The 26,765-nt window shown below is 32.5% G+C and overlaps 1 long non-coding RNA gene across 1 annotated transcript in view; it reads right to left on the bottom strand.

The window, feature by feature from the left end:
* LOC115890843 overlaps positions 1–21,887 on the bottom strand; it is a 73,773-nt gene extending 51,886 nt beyond the window's left edge. The window contains exons 1-2 of the long non-coding RNA XR_004051709.1: positions 21,686–21,887; positions 5,781–5,834 (exon numbers count right to left, since the gene is read on the bottom strand). This is a non-coding gene — a long non-coding RNA (uncharacterized LOC115890843). The remainder of the gene's footprint in view (positions 1–5,780; positions 5,835–21,685) is intronic.
* Between the last annotated feature and the right edge of the window lie 4,878 nt (positions 21,888–26,765).

Raw genomic sequence — 26,765 nt, 5'->3', positions numbered from 1 at the left:
GATTAAGGTTTACCGCATTTTAATCTTACCGATTTTGAAATATTTAAGTTTTTGTCAAAATATAGTAATAATTTTAATGCTTTATTTCTCTAGGCGTATTTAAGTTTTTAAAACCAAATATTATACTGAAGTATTTCTATTTGCTAAATTTTAAGCTGCAATAATAACAATTATACTACCTTATACAGAGTGTCTAAAAATTTATTTTAAATAATAACTAGCTTTAAACGGCAATAACTTCTTTAATTTAAATGGAACACCCTGTATATTTTATGAGAATCAGATGCATAATTTAATTGTCTATCAAATTAGTTTATATCATTTTTTACTTATGTCTTAGGGTTTTCGTAGAAAATGCATTTTCTTATAATTTAGACCTCAATTATCATATACCCATGGAATATTGACGTTTTAAATTATTTTTAAAGATGTAACAAATTTTTAAAGGGTACAGATACTAATATTGTCGATATAATTCGTTTATGTCATTAAAAAAATAAAAAAATTGTTTAAATATTTGTAAAAGAGGACTAATAAATATGATTCCAGTATTCAAACTACATTAATTGACTGTTTTCTTTGATTAATAATTTCTCCAAAAACTAAAAACCTCAATTTTGTATGTGTATTAGACAGTGTGGTAAAAAGTAACACCTTAAAAATTGTCACCTTAAAAATTCATTTTCATAACTATTATTATATTGATTTCTTATTCCAAATCGACAGTTGTTTAAAATAATTTATTAACTAACACAATTAAATATGTAATTAATTAATATTTGGGCGAAAATAATGGTGGTATATTTAATTAATGGTATACTCTTTTATAAAGATATAAATAGTTTTATTTTTGTATACAAATAGGGTGGTAATATTATCGTTTTTAGCACCTGTACATTTTATACATTTGTTGCTTTAAAAACAATCTAAAATGTCAATATTCCATGGGTATATTGATAAATGAGGTCTAATTTATAAGAAAATGCATTTTCTACGAAAACTTGAAAGAATAGGTAAAAATGGATTAATACAATTTGATGGATAATTATATTGTGCATCTGATTCTTCTAAAACATACCGGGTGTTTACCATTTAAATTAAACGAGTTATTGCCGTTTAAAGCTAGAAAGTATTTAAAATAAATATTTAGACACTCTGTATGAGGTAGTATTATTTTTATTATTGCAACATAATAACTGATCAATAATTAAACTTCAATAAATATTTAGTATTAAAAACTTTGATACTTTTTTTTATTTAAAACTTGTATTAGATACTTTGAAACTTGAAGAAATAATGCCTTAAAATTGTTACTGCAATTTCACAAAATTGAATATATTTGAAAAACTGTAAGGTTTAAGGGTGATAAACCTTAATCGAATTTACCTTTATTTTAATAGTAGAAACTAAATATGTAATAATATACAGAGGGTGTTCCATTTAAAAAAATACAACTTTGATATTTTTTATTTATTTGGGACACTCTGTATCTTGTAAAAATATTTTTAAATTGTAGCTCTAATAGTCCTTCAACGAACCCAAAACTTACAATTTGTAAAAATCTAATCGTTTAGCTACAATACTCCGTGTCGTAACAACTGTGTGGTGAACAACCCTGTATAATAAAATACAATCAGTACTACCAGTCATGACCTATTCACCTGGACACTTAAAACGGACATCATAAGGAAACTGCAGGTTGTACAATGGAACGAAATATGCTGGGAATAACCAAGAAAGACAGTAAAAGAATAGAGCGGATGTGACAAAAGACCAAGGTAATAGATGTCATCCACAGAGACAAATCTCTGAAATGGCAATGGGCACGACACCTGGCAAGAAGATCGGACAACAGATGGACCATAAAAATAACAGCATAGTACCCACGAGGAATTAAGAGACCTAGAAGAAGACCGAACCTCAGATGGGACCAATCCAAGAGAGGGGGGCCCAACTACAAAGAGAGTATGTGAGGGAGGCTACACTATAATTGGAAATGGTTGAATAAGCTGAAAATAATGATACTGAATCAGTAAACGTAAATTGTACCATACAGCCGTGTTAAATTTATAACAATATGACATTATCCTTTAGATGTAACATTTCGAAGTTGTTTTAGATTTACTTAAGGGGTCACACTTTTAAGAAAAATGCATTCTTTATAAAAGATTTTGCTTGTTCTAGAATAGTTAATCCCTTTTAGAGAAAAATAAAAATAATATGAAAAGTATATATATGAAAAGTATATAAGAGAGTATAAATATTAAAAGTCAGAACACAAAACGTGTTCTATGGCAAGTTTTTAATTCTTTGATAGATGGCTATTATTAATTTTGATAAACGTCATATTTTTTGCTGTTTCACTATGTTTAAAAAGCAAAAAAAGATATTTAGTTCAATGCTAAATTCAATGTGATTATACATTTTGTGCTTCTCTATCATTTTAAAATAGCAATTATATGACATTAATCAAAATTAATATTAACCATCTAATCAAAGAATGAAAACGAAATGATATTACCAAAGAAACGCGTTTTAATTGTTGGGATTTCAAAAGAATCAACTATATTTTCATATTTATATATTTTTATCTAAAATGGTATGAAAATTTGGAAAATTTTAAACCGCATTAACTATTTTAGAACAAGAAAAAACTTTTATGAAGAATGCATTTTTCTCAAAATCTTAAGAGTACGAGAGCTAGCAACGTCTGGAAAACAAGTATTTTAAGAAAGCTGGCTCTTTGATATATATCTTTTACTATGCTCTCTGGAACAATGGGCAGGCCGTCTAGCTGCCGATAGACGTTCACAATACTAGCGTTCACTACTGCGTATTAAAAGAACTTCCTATGTTTTTATTTAGTTCGATTTATTAAATCGAACAAATCTCCATAGCGCAGCGCGAAAACGGCCAGCCTATAAAGCGAGAAGTCCAGAGTTCAATACCGGCTCGGGGTAACTTCTTTTATTTTATTTTCCTTTATATTCTAATAGCCAAGCATTAAATAATTTTGGCGATTAAAAAAACAATTATTTAATACTCTACTATCAGAATATAAACGAAAATAAACTAAAAAAAGTTTACCCCGAGCCGGTATTGAACTCTGGACTTCTCGCTTTGTAGGCTGAACGTTTTCGCGCCGCGCTATGGAGACTTGTCCTATTTATATTCAATACTAGTATTTATCGGAATCAATAAAAAAATAGGACCTTATTTCAATGCGCAGTAGTGAACGCAACGTCCATCGGCAGCTAGTCGACTCGCTCGCTGTTCCAGAAAGCATAGCAAAGGATATTGTTACGTTTTTCGTCGGTTCCGTGTGGATAGAAAGTCACAATTTATTTAAACACTATTTATTTAACACTAATTAACAAGAACAATACGATAAAAGACTTATAGAACTATTTACAAACGATTTACAACTAAGAATTTATTTTGAATTTTAGCGCGTCAACTGCACTGGTATATTTATAACTGCCCCCTGTAGGCCACAGCCGCCGGCTTTTATACCGACAGGTAAAGAACTCTAGAATAGTCCATAGATCGTTAGGTGCGTAGAGAAGGTTTTCGAATGTTCTCGTATGTACTAGTCCATTCCAGTGGGACTCGATTCTTCTCGAACGAATGAATCATTACGGTGTCTATTCTTTTAGGTTAGGTCGAGTCCACACGGGTCCGCAACACTGCCCCCTTCTTAGGTACATGCTCGTCCCGAGATGTACACTGTGAATGAAGGTATTTGCAAAGCTGGCCCCTGGTACATTGAGAAGTCTGGTAGAAATAGCAGTCTACAGTTTTCTCTCCCGATCTCAGCTTTGGGTTGTAGCAGCAAACGAGGATCTCGATTTCCGTAAATCTGAACAAGACTTCAATCATGTTCCGGATTGTACGCCAACTCAAACCATCGAGTCCACACGCCAGCTTCGGAATGGCAAATCGTGTAATGTTGTTGTTTAGCAGGGCTTCTCTCAGTTCAATCAGGGTCTTCCATAGATTGAGATAAGTCGGCTTACTTGGGGACCATTCCTTGGTGACTAGGTAGAAAATGTGCCTGGCTTGACCATGTTCATTGTCGGTTAGCCTCAAGACGCTCCCAACCTCTGGATCCTGTCGGCGTAGTTCTCCGACACGCCCAAACTTCTCATTTAACGTCGCAGCGATTCCTCTGGACATCCGCAAATCTCGGGCCACACAATGAGCGAGCGAATAATCAGGAGGCACGGAAAAGAGGTCTCGTTGATCTTCTTTGGTTACACCAGAGCGAGCCTTCTCACTGCTGTTGTATCGGGCCATGAAATCGTCAAAGGACATCTCCGAATCAGGAGGATCAAAGCTGCAGGTTCTCACGGTCCCAGCACGATCTTCTATTTCGCCTTGGTAGGGGCTCAAACGGTTGAAATGGACTACCCTCGGTTTTCCTTTTGGCAATTTTCTGATACGGTATACGAGTCATTAATCCTATCCATGACTTTTACTTTTACACACTGGACGCGCGTTTCGCTAACCATGTTAGCATCATCAGCAGATGATTATAAACTGAAATACCGGGGCTCAAACGGTTGAAATGGACTACCCTCGGTTTTCCTTTTGGCAATTTTCTGATACGGTATACGACGTCATTAATCCTATCCATGACTTCGTATGGCCCTTCCCACGAGGATTGTAGCTTCGGAGATAACCCACGACGTCTCTGCGGGTTATATAGCCACACCAACTTCCCTGGTTGGTACCCCACACCTGACACCAATTGTTACGTTTAAATTTTCTTGCAAATTTTTCAATGACGAGTCAAGATCACCTTCTAACTCAAAACAAAATGTGTCAGGATCCTCACCTTCCTCGATCAGAACATATCTTAGTCTTGCTTGTAAAATGCTTTTTTTCCCATCTGTCTCACATTCTCTCTCTTCCAGTGTGCATTTTAATTCCGACACTTTCAAGTCCTTCAACAATTTTTTCGAAGCCATTTTCAGTCTTTTTATTTTTCTAGTCTATCACACACCCCACACCTGACACCAATTTTTCGTCGGTTCCGTGTGGATAGAAAGTCACAATTTATTTAAACATTATTTATTTAACACTAATTAATAAGAACAATAACGATAAAAGACTTATAGAACTATTTACAAACGATTTATAACTAAGAATTTATTTTGAATTTTAGCGCGTCAACTGCACTGTTATATTTATAACTGCCCCCTGTAGGCCACAGCCGCCGGCTTTTATACCGACAGGTAAAGAACTCTAGAATAGTCCATAGATCGTTAGGTGCGTATAGAAGGTTTTCGAATGTTCTCGTATGTACTAGTCCATTCCAGTGGGACTCGATTCTTCTCGAACGAATGAATCATTACGGTTTCTATTCTTTAATGCGATGTTAAGGTCATCTGAGGGCGGGACATATAGTTAGGTTAGGTCGAGTCCACACGGGTCCGCAACAATATATTAAAGAGTTAGCTTTCTTAAAATACTTTCTCGAAAACGTTGCTAGCTCTTAGAATATCTATAATGATAAAGAAGTTTTTCATCTTGCAAGACCTATTATTTATGTCATTTAAGTCAGAATTAGTATCCTCTTAAAAAAAGACAATTTTTTTGAAAAAAAAACAGTCGTGGTATGATTTACAGGCAAATAAATAATTAATAATGAACCACTTTGTAAAGGAAATCGAATCCATTACAGAAGCAACGTTGGTACAATATTACCCGAGGATATAACAGCCTCCAGCTACACAGATGGAAAGCAGAATCAAAGCAAACAAGACTCGTTCACTTACCTGTCTAAGTCTCCAGGAAGTGGACCGGACGTAGTGGCTGTTGTAACGTCGCGGCTGAAACAACAATACCTTCGGTTAGTTAAAGGGCTGCGGTGGTGTCTCGATGAATGATGCATTAGGTTATCGGCGCGTTAATCATTGATGCCCGGATACGGTGCGGTTTGCGTTAAGTAGCAAATCAATTATTCGAGCAAAAGGAGCAAGGCTATAATACAGGGCGAGCCTTAAATAAGTGCAAATATTTTTAGGGTTTGTATATTTCCACCCTAGAAACACGATTATGAGGTTTTTTGGCGAATTTTTTTATATTTTTTTTTGGGTCTTTTTTAGTTAAAAAAAAACATAATTTCTTGATAATATGGCAACATAGGCAGTAAATTAAATTTACAAGAAATAAAGAAAACCCAGAAAAGATCCAGTGGTAGTAGTCCAAGTAAAACAATCGGTTATATTGGACTTATTTTTTAAATGGTAAAGAGAAAATATGTTTCTTTTATGGAGATCTAGCAACCCTGGAAATATTTGCACTTATTTAAGACTCACTATGTATAGAAAAATGTGTACACTTTTTTTAAATATTGATTCACATATTCATTTATTAATGAAATAGTGTAAAATATCTCGGTAATAGTTATACTGGTGAACTGGTTTAAATTAGCGATGGGAACTATCGAATGAATTAGACTATCGAATGGTTAATGAATGAATGATTTCAACTATCGAATGGTTTTATTCGAATAAAATCATTCATTCATTTGTATACTAAAGCATATGTGACAACCTCGCCCTGCGACTAAATGGTTATCGTTGAGCCACGACTATCGAATGCTTTTGATAAATGAAATTTAGTATTCGTTTGATTTTTGTATGCGTCAGTGCATTATTAGTTCTTCCAAATTTTTATAACTTCGCCGTATAAATACTGTGCTATTTTTGCGTTTATTAAAATAGTTAAAATACTAAAATAGTAGTTATTTTTTAATTTTATTTATTGACGATTGTGTGCATGTGCAGGTGGTCAAAATTTTTCCAAAAATTTGTGTGGTTTTCCGTAGTCCGATCTTTCAATTATTTAATTTTATATGGTATATGGTCTATTTTTTAATGGGAAATTTTGAGAAGTAGCAATTTTTAAGAGAGATGAGATGAACTTACAATTAATTTTAAAAATACATATTTGTATTTTAGATGTTTTAATAATATGAATTAGTTGAACTTAATAATCATATTTAAGTAATGCGGTTGTATAATCATATTTAAGTAAATGGTTATCGAACTCAAACTATGGGGTGAGAAAATTAAAATGAAAGTTTTACACGTGCCAATTTAAAAAAAAAAGTTAACAATGTTTATATTTTGTTTATGCTAATTCTTTTACATGTAGTTTTTTGCGAAGAAAAAATATTTCATTTATTTTTTAAAGTAAATGCCAGTAAAAGTAAATATAATTTTTAAATAGTAATATAAAGCACCTAATATAAATAATTTTGATTTCTAATTTTTTATTTATATTTTCCTTACATTACACTGCATGCTTAGAAAATTAATAAATGTTTATATTTCATGATTTTAAAATTTGTTGTTAATATAACAAATTAGTTCTGTAATTATTATTATTTAATAAACCACCGTTGCCAAAAAATTTAGAGACTATATTATTTTTAAATAGGATCTAATATAAATAATTTTGACATCTAATTTGTTGTTTATATTTTGCTACTACTTAAAAGAAAATATTTATATTAAATGATTTTAAATTTTGTTGTTAATAGGTATAACAAATTATTATTGTTATTATTATTTATTAAACCAGTCTTTGCTAAAAAACATTAAAAATAATTTTCCTACATCCAAAATAACAAGTATTATTGCAGTGTAACAACAGAATATTAATAAAAAAAATGCAGAATAGATAGTATGTCTTTATATTCCCTAATTAACTAAAGCCAAACAATAATATTCTTTGCTAATATCAACTAATACCAAAATATGGCAACAGCGCCTTTCATAATGTATTTTCTGTGTAAATACTAGCACCTCAATAAAAAAATAATGTGTCCTATCTATATCTGACTCCGTAAAAATCAAAGATGCCGGCTTCTTTTCATAGCATTGCCAACGACCGCTGTCGGGTTTCTCGGAAAGAAACCTACGTCGCCGGGCGACAACTAAAATTCAGTTAATATTTTATTATAATCGATCCTGACGAATGAATGAATTTCATAAATGAATGAATTTTATAAATGAATGGTTTTTGCTGCCGAATTACTAGAATACAATATTTCAAGGCAGATGACGGATCTATTCGATAATTTTTATTCGAATAGTTTTCAACGAATGTTTTCTTACTAACTATCGAATTATTCGAATGAATTGCAACTATCGAATGTTTCGATAGTATTCATTGGATAGTTCCCACTACTAATTTAAATCACATTAAGTTGACTTCCGGGTTTTCCGCCATTTGGAAAAAATTGACAGAATACAAAAATTATTTTTTTTACACTACTGTGTTGATCCAGCGGAGGCCAATTTGTCAATGATATTTTACTAAAAAAAGTGAAATTATTTAACCGACAAAAAATGCTTAATGTCGTCAAAAGCAAAAAAAACACACAAGGAACAAATAACTCACCGGCACGGAAAACTGACACCTTAAATTGTTTATGTATTTTAAATTTTAATATATTTTGTTCTAGTGGGCCGATTTTGATGATTTTTTAAACAGTTTGTAGCTAAATTATTTAACTTTTTAGTAACTCTTACTAAAGTAAAAATGAAAATTTCCATCTGTCAGGGAAAAAAAATATTGATATTTTAGTGAAAGTTTGAAACACTCTATAGAATATGTTAACGAAGCAAGGAATTTTAAGAATAATTTTATCCTCTAGGTTCATCTTTTCTGGATAGTTTGTTTTTCGGTTCATCTCAATAGCTTTATTTTTGTTGGAGATATTTGCTTTTGAAGAAGACGCTAACATTTTTTCGATTTTATATACTTATAATATTTTTCAACGAGAGTGACATTATATAGGGTGGTCCGAATTGTATTCCGGACACTTCGAAAATTGTACTGATAAAAATAAGTAAAAAAGTTTATATAAATGTATGTCCTAAAATGCTTCGTTTCGGATATCCAGGGTGTAGAAGTTTAATTCCCAGACACCAATTTTCATTCAAATATTGACGTTACTTCAGAAATTATTTGGAAAAAATCGAAATAAAAATGAAACTTCTACACCCTGTATCTCCGAAACTAAGCATTGAAGGACATACATTTATACGAACTTTTTTACTTATTTTTATCTGCAGAATATGCTGTCCAAGTTTCCGGAATACAGTTCGGACCACCCTGTATAAAGCGTAAACACTATTTCATAGGCATGATACAAGTAAAAGAAGATATGATATTGAAGCGTCAAAATTTCGTCGGTATTCTCGCATGACGTCACCTTGTGATAGATTTTCAAATGGGTATGGCGGGAACTACGCTTTAAACATTGGAAAACGTCAAAGCTTGATCAACATTTTTGAAGTAAACTGTTTTATTACTTGTTTGAAATAGTTTTAGTTAGGCTGGAACCCATTTCCTATTTAAAAAAAGAATGATATCTTAGAAAAAAATACGAAAATATGTAGAATTCTTTATTAAAATATTTATGTATGGATATATTATTATATTATTATCATTTTAATATATACCTCAGTCAATAATTATTATCAATGTGAAGAATAATAATATATACAGGGTGTAAGGGCAACTATGTATACGAGTATGCAAAAATCGCAAAATATGACAAACTAGTGTGGGAGTCTTCTAGACGCTATGCATTACTTATATAATTACTATTAATAATTTATTAATAATAATTATATAAGTAATGCATAGACGCTATTAATTACTTATAATAATTATTAACACTGCAGGTGAGTCAAAAATTAAAATATGTAGACTCACCCTGTCACTCAGACCAGTTAAATGAAATGTTTACTTAACTATTTTTAACATTTTTCGTTTCTTAAAGATTAGAGTAGAATTATATAAGTATTTAATTGTCTGATGCGAAAATACATTCTTGATCTAAAAAATAATGTTTTATCAGAACATAAAATTGAAGAACTCATTAACTCATATCTGACAGTTTTTTCAGTTTTGGTCAGAGGTAAATGTTTTGATGGAACAGCCCCTTTTTTCAAGGAACGATATTTTGTCGGTGTGTATCCCAGCAATTCGTGTTTTAAATTCCGTTCATAATCGGATTCAGTAAAATGCTTATCGCAAACACGAGCGAACTTAATATTAAATTTGTCCTTGCGTTTACACAATTGTTTCCAAACACCTTGTAAGTCCTTGTCTTTTGGAAAGCTAAAGAATCTAGTACAGGGTACAAAACCCTTGCACATATTGTCTACAGCACAACCATATACCGCACACCTCATTTTTCACGAAAATTAACAGTTTAAAAGTTTTAAAAACTATTATTTTAAACAATCTCTCGCTATGCAAACACACGAAGTATAGCCCAATATGGCGGAATCTATCACAAGCTGATGTCACACTCCCGCTCTGACATGCGCGGTATCATATCTTCTTTTATTTGTATCATGTCTCATAGGTCTGTCGATTAGGACTAAAAGCAAAGGCATGGTTTTAATGAAAACAATACTAAAACATGTTAGTGTCTTCTTCAAAAGCAAATATCTCCATCAAAAATAAAGCTATTGAGATGAATCAAAAAACAAACTATCCAGAAAAGATGCACCTAGATGATAAAATTATTCCTAAATTCCATGCTTTGTTAACACATTTTACAGGATGTTTCAAACTTTCACCAAAATATCAATATTTTGTTTTCCATGGTAGAATTGACAGATGGGAACTTTCATTTTTTATTTAGAATGAGATACTAAAAGTCAATAATTTAGCTACAAATTGCTTAAAAAATCATCAAAATCGGTCCACTAGAACATATAAAACTTTAACATGCATCAAAATTTTAAGGTACCTATTTTTCGTGTTCTGTTCGTTTAAAAAGAAAAAAAGATTAGTTAAAAATTAAGCATTTTTTTCAGTTTGTAGATTTTCTTCTAGTAGCAAAAAAATGTGTTTTCAAGAAATAGTAGTCACAAAGATAGAGAAAATTGAGAGCTTTTCTCTCAGACAAGTTAATTAATCGAATAAACAAAATTGTTTGAAAAATTGTGTGAAAATTATTTTGACAATCCGAATATTTTTTGAATTAAAATGTTTATAATGTAAAACCTTATTGAAAAGATGAATCAAGTACGAAATAAAAATACCGGGTTCATAAGAAAAAATCGGCGTCCATAGGAAATCTCATGCGAATTTTGAACTGTCCAAATATTGGCTACACTATTGAGTTTACAGCAAAGTTGTAAAGAGGGTTTTTAGTTTTTAGAAGTTCTGCATATGCTAAACAGACATGTAAAATTTCAACAATTTTCGACAAGTCGTTTTTAACTAATTTAAGAAAAACTGCATCTAATTTTAAATTGAAACTGAAGAAGGTAACAGCAAAACCAGGCAAATGCCAACATACCCTAAGTTGACTTAATTTTGTCAAATTTGTTGTCTTAAACCTTAGGCTTTCATCTAATTCGAATAAGTTTTAAATTACAAAAATGCATATCGGGCACACTAACCGTAAGTTCTATAACGCAGTAGCGTAGATATCACAACAAATTGCATTCAGTTGTGTTCAGTTTTTAAAAAATTACCTGTTCAGTTTTAATTTAAAAATACAGTTTTTCTTAAATTATTAAAAACGGCTTGTCCAAAATTGTTCAAACTTGACATGCGTCTTCATATGCAGACCTTTAATAAACCTATTTACGACTTCGCTGGAAAATTAACGGTGGAATTAACTCTCTTCAGTATTTTACTAATATTTTTACTTGTTCGCTGTTGAAGGAGAAACAGACAGGCGGACAGACGGACAGAAGTTTCACTTCAAATATGCGCACATAGTGCACACACAATTTTTAACAATAAATAGACAAGGTGGCCCATCGAAAACGTTCCGCAAGGCATAACGGCCAGGGTAATTTTTTTTCAGAAAATTCAAAAACATGTCAATTTGTTTGTGAGGGGGACAACTTTTGCCTCAAAAATGATTGCAAAATCTTCAACCCTCTAAGCGGGGGTGTCATCCCCCAGTTTTTTTCAAATGGAAAGGGGGGTCAAGTTGTACCGCAATGAAAAGGGCTTTCTATTCTCTATACTTTCCCGCTTCGTTTTTGAAAATCGGTCAAGCCATTGAGAAAATATGAAGGATTGAAATTTGAAAAGTTTATTTAAACATTTATCAGAGTAAATGATAAGGATAAATTCTTTCGACCAATTTAATGTTTTTTCTTATTATTTCTAGATGTTTATGCATTTTTTCACTTGCCACAAGGTTGAACGATCAGGTGCGGTAGTTGCTAGATAGCTGAAGTTCTTCTCAATATCGTTAAACTTTTTAACAATTATTGTGTACTCACTTGCAGAAATAGTGGAAATAATCGAACTTTATTTTAAAAATAATGAATGTGGCAATTGGGTTGCGCAGGTATTCAATGAACGCCATCCTGACAAACACCTTTATGGCAAAATTGTTCGCGAGTTAGTAGCAAAATTTCGCGAAACTGGTTCCGTTATGAATAAAAAAAGGCAGAGGGAAAATACTAAAGTAAATGAAGCTATGGAGGTATTCGTAATGGGCCAAGTTGCCATGGATAGTACGCTGAGTACAAGAAAATTAGCCAATCAGACCGGCGTGATTCGTACAAGTGTCCAAATGATATTAAAAAAACACAAGTTCCACCCGTACAAAATTCAGTTGGTACAAGAACTCAACGAAGACGATTTTGATCGTCGCTCGCAATTTTGTGAAACTATGAGTGGCGAATGATAATAATTTCCTATTTAATGTGTATTTTTCGGATGAGTGTACTTTCTTTTTGAACGGTGTAGTTAATAGGCACAACTGTCGGTACTGGGCTGAGGACAACCCCAGGGTTTTTCACGAGGTGCACACACAAAACCCTCAAAAATTGAACGTGTGGGCTGGTATTTTTGGAAATTCTATTGTAGGTCAGTTTAACGATATTGAGAAGAACTTCAACGCACAAATCACAGAACAGCTATCTAGCAACTACCGCACCTGATCGTTCAACCTTAAAGCAAGTAAAAAAATGCGTAAACATCTAGAAATAATAAGAAAAAACAGCAAATTGGTTGAAGGAATTTATCCTTATCATTTACTCTGAAAATGTTTAAATAAACTTTTCAAATTTCAATCCTTCATATTTTCTCAATGACTCAACCGACTTTCAAAAACGAAGCGGGAAAGTATAGAGAATAGCAAGCCCTTTTCATTGCGGTACAACTTGACCCCCCTTCACATTTGAAAAAAGTTGGGGGATGAGACCCCCGCTTAGAGGGTTAAAAATTTTGCAATCGTTTTTGAGGCAAAAGTTGTCCCCCTCACAAACAAAATTGAGGTGTTTTTGGATTTTTTGAAAAAAAAATACCCTGGCCGTTATGTCTTGCGGAACGTTTTCAATGGACTACCCTGTATATGTATACACTCAATAAAATAATTCTAGGTATATAATCCTATAATAAATATCCAAACAAAAACAATCTTAGGAATAATTTATATGACAAAACAACGTTTGCCCGGGTTAGCTAGTATATTATATAAAATACAATAATAAAAGGATGTACCTAAACTGCCGTTAAACGGTAGCTTACTAAAATGCCGTTAATAGGTATGACGTCGTTGATGTGACGCACTTGACGGCTTTATGAACTATAGGAATTTTATAAGGACTAACCAACGCTATCCACCCCACCAAATAACCAACTTAACCAACGCAACTAACCTCAATCAACACTGATAAAAAAAATATAAAAAACAAATATAAATTAGTAAAAACCAACCAACCCCACCAAATAACCAACTAACCAATAAATTAACACCCTCCAAATAATCACGCTAACCAACCCGCCAAATAATTAAACCAATTCAACCAAAAAGAGTAAAACCAATGCAATAAGATCACGCTATAAGCAAAAAAAAATATATAAAAAAGTCTTAGTCGGCGTGAGATTTGAACCACGAACCATTCGCTCACGAAGCCATAGCCTCAGCCACGGAGCCACAGGTGCTCTCGCAAAATGCTTATAGCCAGGCATCACTTTTCGCCGACATGAACGACGTCACAATATCTATTAACGGCATTTTAGTAGGCTACCGTTTAACGGCTGTTTAAGTACATCGATAATAAAATACTCGAAATACTAAAGATCAATGTTAACGGAATGCTTGATATCGGTCTCTGTATTAAAGTTAAAATTCGCCTGCGAGTTAAAAATCAAATTTATGTCCAGTATAAATAAAATATGAAATTCAATTCACTTCTTGCTTAAATTATAGCGTTCATTACGAAACAGATCTAATAGTGAATTTTCCGTACGTTCATTTAAAGAAAATATATTGCATGTTCATGTCACGAGAACCTATTCTCCATTTTTTATACTCGGAGATCATTCATCATTTTCACAGCTTTCTTAATGCAACCAGATAAAGTCTGAATTATACTAACAGTCAATTATTTTTCGTTAGAGTTAAGCAGTTATTATTTTTGTCACTCAAATAAACTTATTACCCCCTGCCACGCAATTCCCCACCATCTAAGAATGCTATCCTTCACCAGCTGTCGAGATTGAGAATTTATGAATTGCGTGTAACTAATGTACTAAAGTTATGGCGTAATTTTATTACGTGTTGCGTTCTTTTCAGCTGAATTTGCGTCTCGTGACTATTTCTGAAGGAAATGTGCAGTCTGTTACGTTAGATCTAGCAGAAACAAGTAATATTTAAAGTTTTCCTTCTTACGGTGTTTTCTACTTTACCTTGTCATCATATTGACTACCAACACTTTAGCGTCTGAAGTTCTAAAAAGTGATCTTGTTGATAACCCATATCATTCAGTCTACTATGAAATAAATTTTTCTACCAGGTCCACTCCTACCTTCAAACTTTCCTTTTATTATGTTATTATGTAGGCCATATTTTTCCGACAGTCGCATAATATGAATAAAGTATGGCATTTTCTCGTCTTAAACAGGTAACATTACATATAGATTGTATGGGAGAAGGGAAGCTAATCACCGCGACCTTATAGATCTATTGTGTCCCCTTTATTGAGTTATAATTCATCATACAGATTCAGGCCACTGACAAAAGCCAGTATCTGAGAGAGGTTTTGCAGAGGGTAGTTCTCCATCTTCGATAATAGTCATACTAAAGTGTATGGAACAAATGGTTGTCATCTCGGCGTAGTCAGTAATGAGTTGTTTTCTTGTTTCCCCTTGTATTCGCCGTTGTTTCTCAGCTTCAATCTACTGAGATTTTCGTTGAGGAGACAGTGCCCTGTTAGAAACCCGTGATAATCCGAAGATTGTTCTTACTTAAACCAAGGAAAATCTTTGATTTTTTCGTTGGAAACATAGGAAATTCCATGCAGATTTTGAAGGTCTGCATATGGTGAATGCACATGCCAACTTTGAATATTTTTGGACAATCTTATTTTAACTCATTTAAGGAAAACTGCATCTGTATTTAAATTGAGACTGAACAGGTAAAAATGCAAAACCAGGCAAATCCCAACATACCTTAAGTTAACCTATGATTCTCTCAATGTTAAATTGTATTTCCTAAACGTTAGCCTTTTGCCGGTTTGGACCAAGTTTACAAAAATACACTTCGGGCACACTAACTGTTAGTACTATCACGTAGTAGCGTAAATAGCACTTCAAATTAGCAAAATCATAGATTGAGGACTTCAGGTATCTTGACATTTGTCTGGTTTTGCATGGATACCTGTTCTGCCTTAAATTAAAAATAGATGCAGTTCTTAGATTATTTAAAAACGACTTATCCAAAATTGTTCAAATTTGTCATTGGTATTCAACATCAAAAGGGGAGATGGTTGCCGGATAACAGGGGAGGCTGTAGGGCCCTAATTCTGGAACTGCGACATAAAAATGTTATGCTTTCAGAGCGGTAAGCCAAAGTATTCGATTAGCGGAACGCCAAGCAGTCGATTTTGGTATTCTCGTTGCTCTGCGAATCGTTTTCTGGATACGTGTTTAGGACATATTGGCAGCATCGCAATTTTTCAGGTATCTAACAGTTTGCTAATAGTCAAATAAAACAATGAAAAATGTCAATGTTGCGTGAATTTCATAATCCATTGTTGAGTGATGTCAACCTATTTTTCTATGGATTTATTCTTATTATACGAGGGAAATGTTAAAGACGCTTCTTGCATTTTCGTTTTGAAAAATATTTATAGCTGCCAAGTCGTAAATTATCAATTACCTACTTATTGAGGAATTTATAGAAGAAGAATTAGTTTTCACTAAAGAGCAAAAGAATGCACAAAATCATAAATTTTTCCATTTTTACTGACAGTTCGACAAGAAAAACGATCCTTTAAGGTAGCCATTTATCGAATCGCTTAGCGCAATTGGTAAAGACGCATCAAATGGGAATACTCAAATCGGTAGTCAAGTGCGAGCTAAGCGAAAATTATACGCTGAGCGTCTAAATGTGCTTAGCGTTCTCTAAGTTACAGAATTCGGGCCCTATGGTAGACAGTTCAAAATTTGCATAGGATTTGCTACGTTTCCAACGCCGCCGCCGAACTCGTTTTTCATTTTTAACATCCACATAATTCATCACTTTTGGATCTTTAATAGTACCAACTACATAAAGACTAAATTATACTATCAACATATTATTTACCATTAAAGTTAACTTAAGATTTCTTATTCAAATAAACTTATTATGGCCTGCCATGCCATTCAATTCAAGAATGTACGAATGCTTTCTCTCCCCAACAGTCCGGATTATGAATTTGCCATTCGCGTGTAACTAACGCCTAATTCGATTGGAACACAAGCCGAGTTGACACTCGAGTTATGGCGTAATTCTATTACGTGTGAGTTTCTTTTTTCCTGCATTCTCCCTGTCCAAATTATAAACCAGGCCTGTCGAGGCTCGGTGGCAGGCTCAGTCCACGGACCGTTGTTTGTAACGATAATTATCAGATTTGCAACAGAGGCGTATGTCGGCTTAGTTGGTGTACATTTTTTGTGTAGCTGTATATGGCTCCAAATGATTTGCCTAAAATAATTGATATACGAAGCTCGTAAGTGAAACTAGAGTAATGAAAAAATAAACATAATTTTCCAGTTTATTCTATCTATTTAATATACTACGGAAAATAGTTCAGGAATCGAGTTTCACAATTTTTTCCAAGCTTTTTCCTAAATTCAGTTTGCAGAACCTATAATTATACTATATTAAGTTATTACTAATAGGGAATTGTGGTTATACTATAAAGTATAATATGTCACTGTAAATGTCCGAAATGCGGTTAAATCTAGGTTTTACCGCATTTGGTTAGCGTGGTTATTTGGAGGGTGTTAATTGGTAATTGGTCATTGGTAAATCCTAGGTTTAGTGCGCTTATCCTAGGTTTTACCGAGCTTATCCTAGGTTTCACCGCACTTCGGACGTTTACAGTAAATACATATTTACAGTAATTATAAATTACTTAGGTAACCTAATCAAAGTTGTTTTTTTGGGGGGAAATCATTTTTTTTTTCATTCTTCGTCATAAATCGAAAACTCGGGATAAAAATACTTAAAAATCTGCTTAATAAGCTTGTGCCAATGAAGCCCTTTCATACGGCACCCCACTTGAGAGGACTAAATCCATTCAAAATTTGGACGGACGTTTTTTTGTGACTTAATTAAAAATATAAGATTTCAGATATTTCTTTTCTGTACAAATTAGTAAGTTTAAAAAAATCTACAAAAAAATTTGGTCACCCATATAATTCCTCGATAATCGATTACGTACTTTCAATAAAGACTATTTTTTTTATTTTTTACAAATTTATAGTTTTCGGATTTTTTCGTATACTTGTAGTTAAGACGAAGTACTTATCAAATTTTATACTTCTAGGTCAACGGAAAATATCCTGTAAAATTTGATTCCCTTGAGAATGTCGAATATACGTTATTTTGCTGCATAAACGGTCGTATCTTCTTTTTTAGCCGACCGTACCAACAAATATGGTAGGCTATTAAGATCGGCAAAACATTTTTTTTTTTAATTTCACTCAAAATGAGTTATTTGGGTCATAAATGATCTATCCGTCTGCCTGTCTGTCTGTCCGTCTGTAACATGATAACTCAAAAACCGCTAAACCGATTTTAACCAAATTTGGCACAAAAATACCGTGGCACCCGAGAATCTGGCCATTAGTTTTTGGTGGGGGACGGGGTTGGTAAGGGGGTATGGGAAGGGGTTAAAAATTTAAAAAAATTGTAACTCCAAAATTACAGTAGCTAGCGAAACGCGGTTTTTAATTTAACATTAGGAATAATATTTGCAACAAAATTTGTAATAATATCAAAATCAGTCGAAGTCGAAGTTTTTGAGATATTCCGTGTTTCCGTAGTCCGTTTTTGAGAAAATCCGTGTGGAGAACTCCAAACTCCCATCGGATGCGACTCCAGGTGGCGGATAGGGGAAATAACCGCGGACCAAAATTGGAAAAATTCCTTTACTTTGAAACTAAAAGAACTGCCTACCAACTTTTTATTAACATATTTTAGTATGGGCGGCTATACGTACCTCCCGCGTCAAGTTTTATATTTTTACAGCTTCGTCAGGGACTGTAGATCTCAGTATATGGTTTCAATTTCACCTCGAAACCTTTACGCTTTCCTGAGATAAAGAGTCTTGACAAACAGACGGACGGACAAACGTACAACCAAATGAACCTAAAATTCCGTTTGTAACTTTCGATGTATGGAACCATAAAAAGCGTGAAAAAATCTATACATCCAATTCTTTAGTTAATAAAATTATTTAGAAAGTTTATTGTGATACAATTTATTTCTAGATTGCTTAGTGTTTATATTTCTATTTGACATATTTTACACCGACCCACAATACAAAGCCCTATACTCTTATAAACATTGAACAGAAAGCTATAAATAGTAGCTTGGCGTGCAGATATTTCTTTATTAGTATTTCCGTGCGTGATAGAAAAAGTTCTCGTAGAAAATCGTAGATGAAAAGAAATGAATCATTAAGTACTTGATCAGATAGGGACGATGATTATGCGATAGTAACACGGATTAAGCTGGTTCCAGGAAGTATGCTTGAAATTTAATTAACCCGTGCCTGAAATCTAATTAAAAACGACAAAATTTCATGGAACAATATAATATGCCTGTCAAACGTACAGCCTCGCCACAAAGAGTGTCTAAATAAAACAATATACTATTGCACTAAATGTGCAGAAGAAAAAGAGTTTTTCTTGCTTTGATATTTAAAAAAGTATATGATGGTATGTCTAGCGCAAGAGTGCTCTGTTCTGTGGTGGGCGCTGCTTTATGGTCCGAATTTAGAATATTTAGATTTTTAATATAAATTAACATCTTTCTATTAAATGTTTTTTTTTATTTTTGCTGCTATTTTTTAAATACATTTTTGCAGCATTTCTTATTTTCTGTGTATTATAATACCCGATATCATTGAAGTCGTGAATTTAGTTTTCATTGACGGAAAAAAATATCAACTACTTTAAAAGTTTTAATACCTAAAAATACTACTAAAAACTACCTAAAAACACTACTAAAAACTACCTACAAATACTACTAATAATTTTGTACTTATTGTTGTAAAATGTACTCTACCTTAAAATTATGATGTAATTTAAAGATTAATATATTTTGTTTTAATGGGCCGATTTTAATGAATTTTAAGCAATTTGTAGCTAAATTATTTGGCTTTTTATTATCTTTTTCTAAATTAAAAATGAAAGTTTCCTTCCGTCAATTTTACGAGAGAAAACAAAATGTTGATATTTTGATAAAAGTTTGAAACACTCTGTGGAATATGTTAACAAAGCAAGGAATTTAAAAATCATTTTATCATCTAGGTACTTTTTTTGATATTTTGTTTTTTGATTCATATCAATAGCTTTATTTTTATTAGAGATATTCGCTTTTGAATAAGACGAAATTGAAGAATTTTAACGCATTTTAGCAAAACCTTTATAGTATTTTAAAGAGACATGAATTCCCCGTTGAATATCGGAATAATATACTGGGTGTTCTATTTAAAATAAAAGAGTAACTTGCTTTTAAAAGTGACAAAGGTTCAATATTAATTTTATCTCATCCTGTATTTCATTTTGGGTCAAGTTTTAGTTTGATTTAAAGAACAATAGTTATTTTATTTACATATAAAACCCCGTTCTCAGAACATCGACTGTCGCCAGCGACACGTCAAAAGAACCAATGAGATTTGTACAAAATTCCAACAGCTGTCAATTTTAAATTTAGCACAGCTCTCATTGGTTGTTTGAAATGTCAAACTGTGTCGCCAGCGACAAGACATTGTTCTGAGAACGGGGCTTTATAGTACGAGAGCTAGCAACGTCGGGAAAAAGTAAGTATCTATATAAGGGATAAGGAAGATCCTATATTTTTATTAGTCTTTTAAATTCTAGTATTGAATATAAATCGAACATGTCTCCATAGCGCAGTGCGTAGAGTTTCCAAACACGAACCGCAGATTCAGAGTTCAAATCCGGGTCAGGTCAAAAACTTTTTTATTTTTATTTTCGTTTTTATTCTGATAGTAAAGTATTAAATATTTGTTTTTTTTTAATTACCAGAATTATTTAATACTTTACTATCAGAATATAAACGAAAATAAAATAAAAAATGTTTGACCTGACCCGGATTTGAACTCTGAATCTTCGGTTCGTGGTCGAAAACTCTACGCACTGCGCTGTGGAGACATGTTCGATTTATATTCAATACTAGAATTTAGAATTTATAGGACTAAATTAATAAAAAATATAGGATCTTCTTCCGATGCGCAGTACTAAACGCAACGGGTATCGGCAGCCAGACGGGCCGCATGCTGTTCCAGAGAGCGTAGTAAAAGATATATCAAAGAGCCAGACGTCTTAAAATACTTTCTCGAAAAAGTTGCTAGCTCTTAGACTATTAGGCTATACTAGATAAACTCCAATTTAAGTAGTTTTTATTGAAATTTAAAATTTGTTCTTAATTTTTAGAAAACGTTAAATATGCCAAAAACATACAGTCATACATACATTTTAGTCATATACTTCTTTAATGAAACTCACAATTATTTTTCAGTTAGAATCCCAAAATCAATTTTTTTTTTAAATGTCCGATTAAATGTATATCTCCGAAACTAAAGTTCCAAAAAAATTCGTAATATATCTAGAAATTCATTTACCCACTAGTAGTTATAAAAAGCATTTTTGGTAAACTCTGTTCCTAATAGTTTCTGAAAAATAAAATTAATTTTTTTAAAAATGTCTGATTAAATGTATATCTCCGAAACTAAAGTTCCATGAAAATTCGTAATATATCTAGAAATTCATTTACCCGCTAGTAGTTATTATATATAGGATATATAATATATAGGACGTTCCATTACAAAAAAGACAACTTTGAAGTGTAACTTTTTTGGGGGACACTCTGTAAAACTCTCTATATTTTTAAAAAATGCTTTAAATTAACTTACATTTGCTCACAAAATTTCATTTCAATACATGCTGTCGTTCTCCATGGAGCCTCCGCGTCGTATGAGAGGTACAATATAGCCTCCGGTGTACAATATATCAGTATTTTAACCTTATTTCGAATATTGCCCATGTTCATAAATACTATGATAAAAACTCGCCCAGGTTTTATCCGGATTACAGTAAAACCAAGCAATAATAAAAAATTAAACAGTAACGAATCCCAAAAGGTATCATTTACCTGACGCTCGTCTCCGTTTGGACCTCCTGCGCGTAGAACATCTGAGACAGGAACCTATCGTACAGCGACGCGTCGTTTTCCCGAAAGTCCCACATCACTCCGGCGCCCCTCGTTCCGATTTTCAGAAAGCATAACACGAAGAATTTTGATATTATTCAAAGGACGGCACAACACACACAGACACGAAAACAACGAAAATTTTGACACTAACCTGACGTTTAATGACAGCGGCGCGGCGAAAACTCGACGGGAACGGAAAAATTCGGGAAAATTAAAATTGAATTGTATGTTTTTGCGATGATAAAACAGGCGGTGTCCAAAGTGACGTTTTAATCAATAAAATTTAGTTCAGTAAATATATTTTTTTTTCTTCTATATTTATGTATTATGTTTCAATAATGGGGAATAATTACCTTTTAATCAGGGGCGCGGCAAAGATATATGAGAGAAAATTAATATATTTTTGCATTTTAACGTTTTAAATAATAATATTTAATTCAATTAGTAAATTTTCTCTATTATGATTCATTTTTGAAGTCAAGGAAGATATTCGAAAAAATTTTTGGGATTACATATACAGGGTGTTTCAAAAAACATGTGCCATCTCTCGTGGGAAGATTCCTCAAGTAAAAATAAGATTTATTTTTCATATCAACATAGGTCCGATTCTGCTTTGTTTCGTAGCTACAGGGTGTTAAAGTCTTAATAATCTTTCGATTTATTATAATTTTCTTCCAAGTACCTACTTTTATTGATTCGAATGCAATTTTGAGTGTAAAAGTTACTAAAAGTAAAAGTAAAGCAAAGTAAAGATTCAGTTAACGTCTCCTTTTTGCTGCCAGGGCTAATCTGGACGGGGTCTACTTTGTCTACGCGGAATCCGAACCGCGGTCCTTGGCCATATCATGGTCAAAGGCCTACCGACTTAGGCAGTGTCTAAATCAACTCTTACTCACGAGATATCCGATCTCATCCGGCCTCGAACCGGCGTGAATGAGCAGTGTGTATCAATAGATTTTACACTTTTCCCTTGAACAACAGCACGATACAGAGTTTCGAACCGGTCACCCGTCCATCCACCAGTATCGCCTTACGTCACTTGACTTCGGTGTTCTAATGGGAACCGGTGTTTCAACGTAGCTAGGTCGTTGCTCAAAAGTGCTATATATTTTAATGCTAAAAAAATGTCGACATATTCACCAGGAACGTGCATATGGGTTCTATCACTGCAATATTTTTCTAAAAAAAGCATGTACACCACTGACTTTTTTTCTCTTGTTAGCGAAATAATGCAAGCAGTTTAATGCCGATTAAAAGTTTTCTCTTGATAGTTTGTCGATTTCGACCTCCTTCATGAGATAAACGCCTTAATAATTACAAATTAATAATAATTATTAATTTGCCTTGCTCCAAGTCTAATAGCAACCTTTAAAAAAATTTAATATCATTAACTTGCGAAAGTTTTAAATAAGTACTCATTGTTCCTCATCAAAAAATGTAAAAAAACTTCCTGTAAACATGGGTATGGAAATGCATAGTTTTAGAGTTACAGGATGTTAAAACTTTTTAAAATTAGATGTTCTGCAATTATCTTAAAATCCATTTTTTTCTTGGAAATTGCTGTAGGTTGGACTAATACTAATAATAACTAATATTCGACAAAATATCAAGAGATAACTTTTATTTGGCATTAAACGGCCTACACAATTTTGTTATCAAAAGAAAAAAAGTCAGTAGCACACATGTATTTTTTTGAGAAATATTCCAGTGATAACCCATATGCACGTCCCTGGTGAATTTATTGACACTTTTTTAGCCTTAAAATATGTAGCATTTATAGTAACTTTTACCGTCAAAATTTCATTCCAATCACTAAAAGTACTTGGAAGAAAATTATAATAAATCGAAAGATTATTAAAACTTTAACACCCTGTAGCTACGAAACAAATCAGAATCGGGCCTATGTTGATATGAAAAATAAATTTTATTTTTACGTGAGGAATCTCCCTACGAGAGATGGCACATGTTTTTTGAAACACCCTGTATATTTACGACATTTTTTACGTAAAAAAGTTTCAAATTTATGATTTCAGTCTAATAACTTCTTAGTTAACATGTTTAAATTATGTCAATGATGACAGGTATTGATAATTTCGATTCCAAATATCCATTAAAAATAAAATCATTACTCATAGCGACTTTTACCAAGAGATCTTTTACGTAACAAACGTCGTAAATATTTATTTTTTTACTCAGTAGTTTTATACAGGTACGGACGAAAAGTTATCACCAGCTAACAACTAAATCATATATACATGCTGTATAACATAGCATACTAAAGCTACAACCAGTTAAAAAATGTATAGGTGGCGCCCTCTACAAGTAAGAGTCATATTGACATCAAAATCAAATTTCTCATGTCAAAAAACTCCCAGACACCAATTTTCATCCAAGGATCGACGTTAGTACAGAAATTATTTGAGAAAAATCGAAGTAAAAATGAAACTTCTACACCCTGCATCTTAGAAACTTAGAATTTTAGGACATACATTTATACGAACTTTTTTACTTATTTTTATCTGCAGAATATGCCACCGAAGATACCAGAATACAGTTCGGACCACCCTGTATTTTAACTAAAGATTTTTTCAAAAAACAAAACAAATCTTTTCTCTTTGACATAACCAAGAAAAAAAAACACGCAAAATAATAAACTGTCCGGAAACAAAGGCTTAGCCTTTGACTCCGCGGTATGTTGTCATCTTTTCAAAGGCGCACTGATAAGATTATTTTCTGATATAAGAAGCCCTATGTCGACTTTCGCTCGCGGTTGTCAGATTTATTACTATCAACTTAATTAATTGTAGGGTTTCAGATGAGGGAAAAAGCTTTCGCGTAATCTCTGGAGAAATCTTTAAAGTTTCCTTTTATTGTGATATGCAAGATTATAAGAGTATAAAAATATACTATTCAATTTTAGAATTTAAACGGTATTTATTTTAAGAGAGGCTTTAAAAGCGCAGGTTTTATTTTTATGTCTCGAGATGTTTTATAATATCAGCTCCATATTTATTACTCATAAACCTCCCTTGAGATTTAGAGATATTACTTATTTTTTAGATTAATTCTACTAATAATTTAAGTTAAGTTATAACAAAAAGACATAAAAAGTTTCTTAAATAATTACATGGATCTCTCGTTTTACGCGGCGTATTTATACGCGTTTGCGTTTTTGACACCAGCGACTAGATAAATAAATAAATAAATAAATAAATCTTTATTCATCGTTGGAGTATACAAACAGATATAAATATAAATATATACTTCTGCAACTCATAAGACTAGTCAGAGAAAAAGTACTTAAATTACTCCTAAAAATCTAAAAATTCCTTTACCGAATAGAATACATTATACAATAAGAAACTCCGCAACTCCGCAGTTTGTTTTTGTAAATATCCTGATCCAAATTTGGCACAATTTTAGAAATCTTATTAAAACATTTTATGCCTAAGTACGACGGTGCATTCTGACTCACAGTCAGCCTTCAGTATGATAGATGTAGATCACTGGCAAATCTAGTCTCATGAGAATGATAATCACTGTTTAATTGAAACTTATTTATGTTAGTATATATATTCAAAATTAATTGATAAATGTACATGTTGAGAAGTGACTTTATGTTATGCATTTTAAATAGTGGTCTGCAAGATGTGTCAGGTGATACATTAAGCATATACCTTAAAATCTTTTTTTGCATGTTGAATGCTTTTTGAAATTGAGAGGAGGATCCCCAGGATATCAGACCATACTGTAGGATCGACTGTACTAGGCCAAAGTAAACAAGTCTCAGTATATCCATACTAACATTTGTACGTAGCGTTCTAATTAAGAAGCAAACACTGCTAAGTTTTGTACATAAAATATCTATGTGAATAGACCATGTTAGTTTTTGGTCCAAATTAAGACCCAGAAATTTCACTACGTTATCATTTCTTATTGACTGTCCTTCAACTGCTACATATAGGCTGTAGTCCACACTAACATTTTTTGGAAGAAATCGTATAAGAGCTGTCTTTTGAGAATTTAATATAAGGCCGTTATTAGTGCAATATTTATTAAAATTATTAGAAATCTTATTACATTTATCAATCATTTTATATAAATCTATATCACTTACTAGTGTATTTGTGTCATCCGCATATAAAAGAGAATATCCTGTACCATTAAAACACTTATGTACATCATTTGTAAATATAATAAAAAACAAAGGTCCCAATATAGAGCCTTGAGGAACGCCCTTGTTAATATTTGCTCTACTAGATTTAGCGCCATTAACTGTAACGGTCTGTGTTCTATTTGATAAATATGAGGCAGCCCAGTTCAATGGTATACCCCGTACTCCCACAGAATATAACTTCTCTAGCAAAAGCTTATGATCAATACTATCGAAAGCTCGGCTTAGGTCGTAAAACAAACCAACAGTATGTTCACGATTATTCAGTGATTTGTAAATATATTCCAGACAATCATAAATTGCAGTTTGTGTCGATCTATTCTGCCTGAAGCCATGTTGGTTTTCATTTAATATCTTATATTTATTTAAAAAATTTACAAGTCTTCTAGAATATGCTTCTTCAAAAACTTTTGATATTTGACTCTGAATACAAATCGAACGATAATTGTTTCTATCTCTATTATCACCCTTGCCTTTATAAAGTGGTATACATTTAGATTCTTTTATGAGTTGTGGAAATTCCCCACATTTAAATGATTCATTTATCAAATACGAAAGAGGCCAACATATTATGTCGGTGACATATCTGAGAGCTTTCCCATGAATTTCGTCGATCCCTGCTGAACATTTTTTTGTCGTTTTTATTAAGATTTCTCTTGTTTCTTGTACGTCTATGTCCTTAATAAACAAACTAGATGGGCCCACAAATTCAAAAAATATATCTTTAAAATTTGGATCAGGACAATTTTTTACGACTTCCAAAAAATGAGTGTTAAAACTGTTACATGTATGAATATTATCATTAGTAATTAAATTACCATGATCATCATTAATTAATATTAAGGG

Source organism: Sitophilus oryzae, unplaced genomic scaffold, assembly GCF_002938485.1.
Source record: "Sitophilus oryzae breed Bouriz unplaced genomic scaffold, Soryzae_2.0 scaffold_931_pilon_pilon, whole genome shotgun sequence".
Taxonomy (NCBI): domain Eukaryota; kingdom Metazoa; phylum Arthropoda; class Insecta; order Coleoptera; family Curculionidae; genus Sitophilus; species Sitophilus oryzae.
This window is presented reverse-complemented; position numbering and strand designations above follow the sequence as displayed.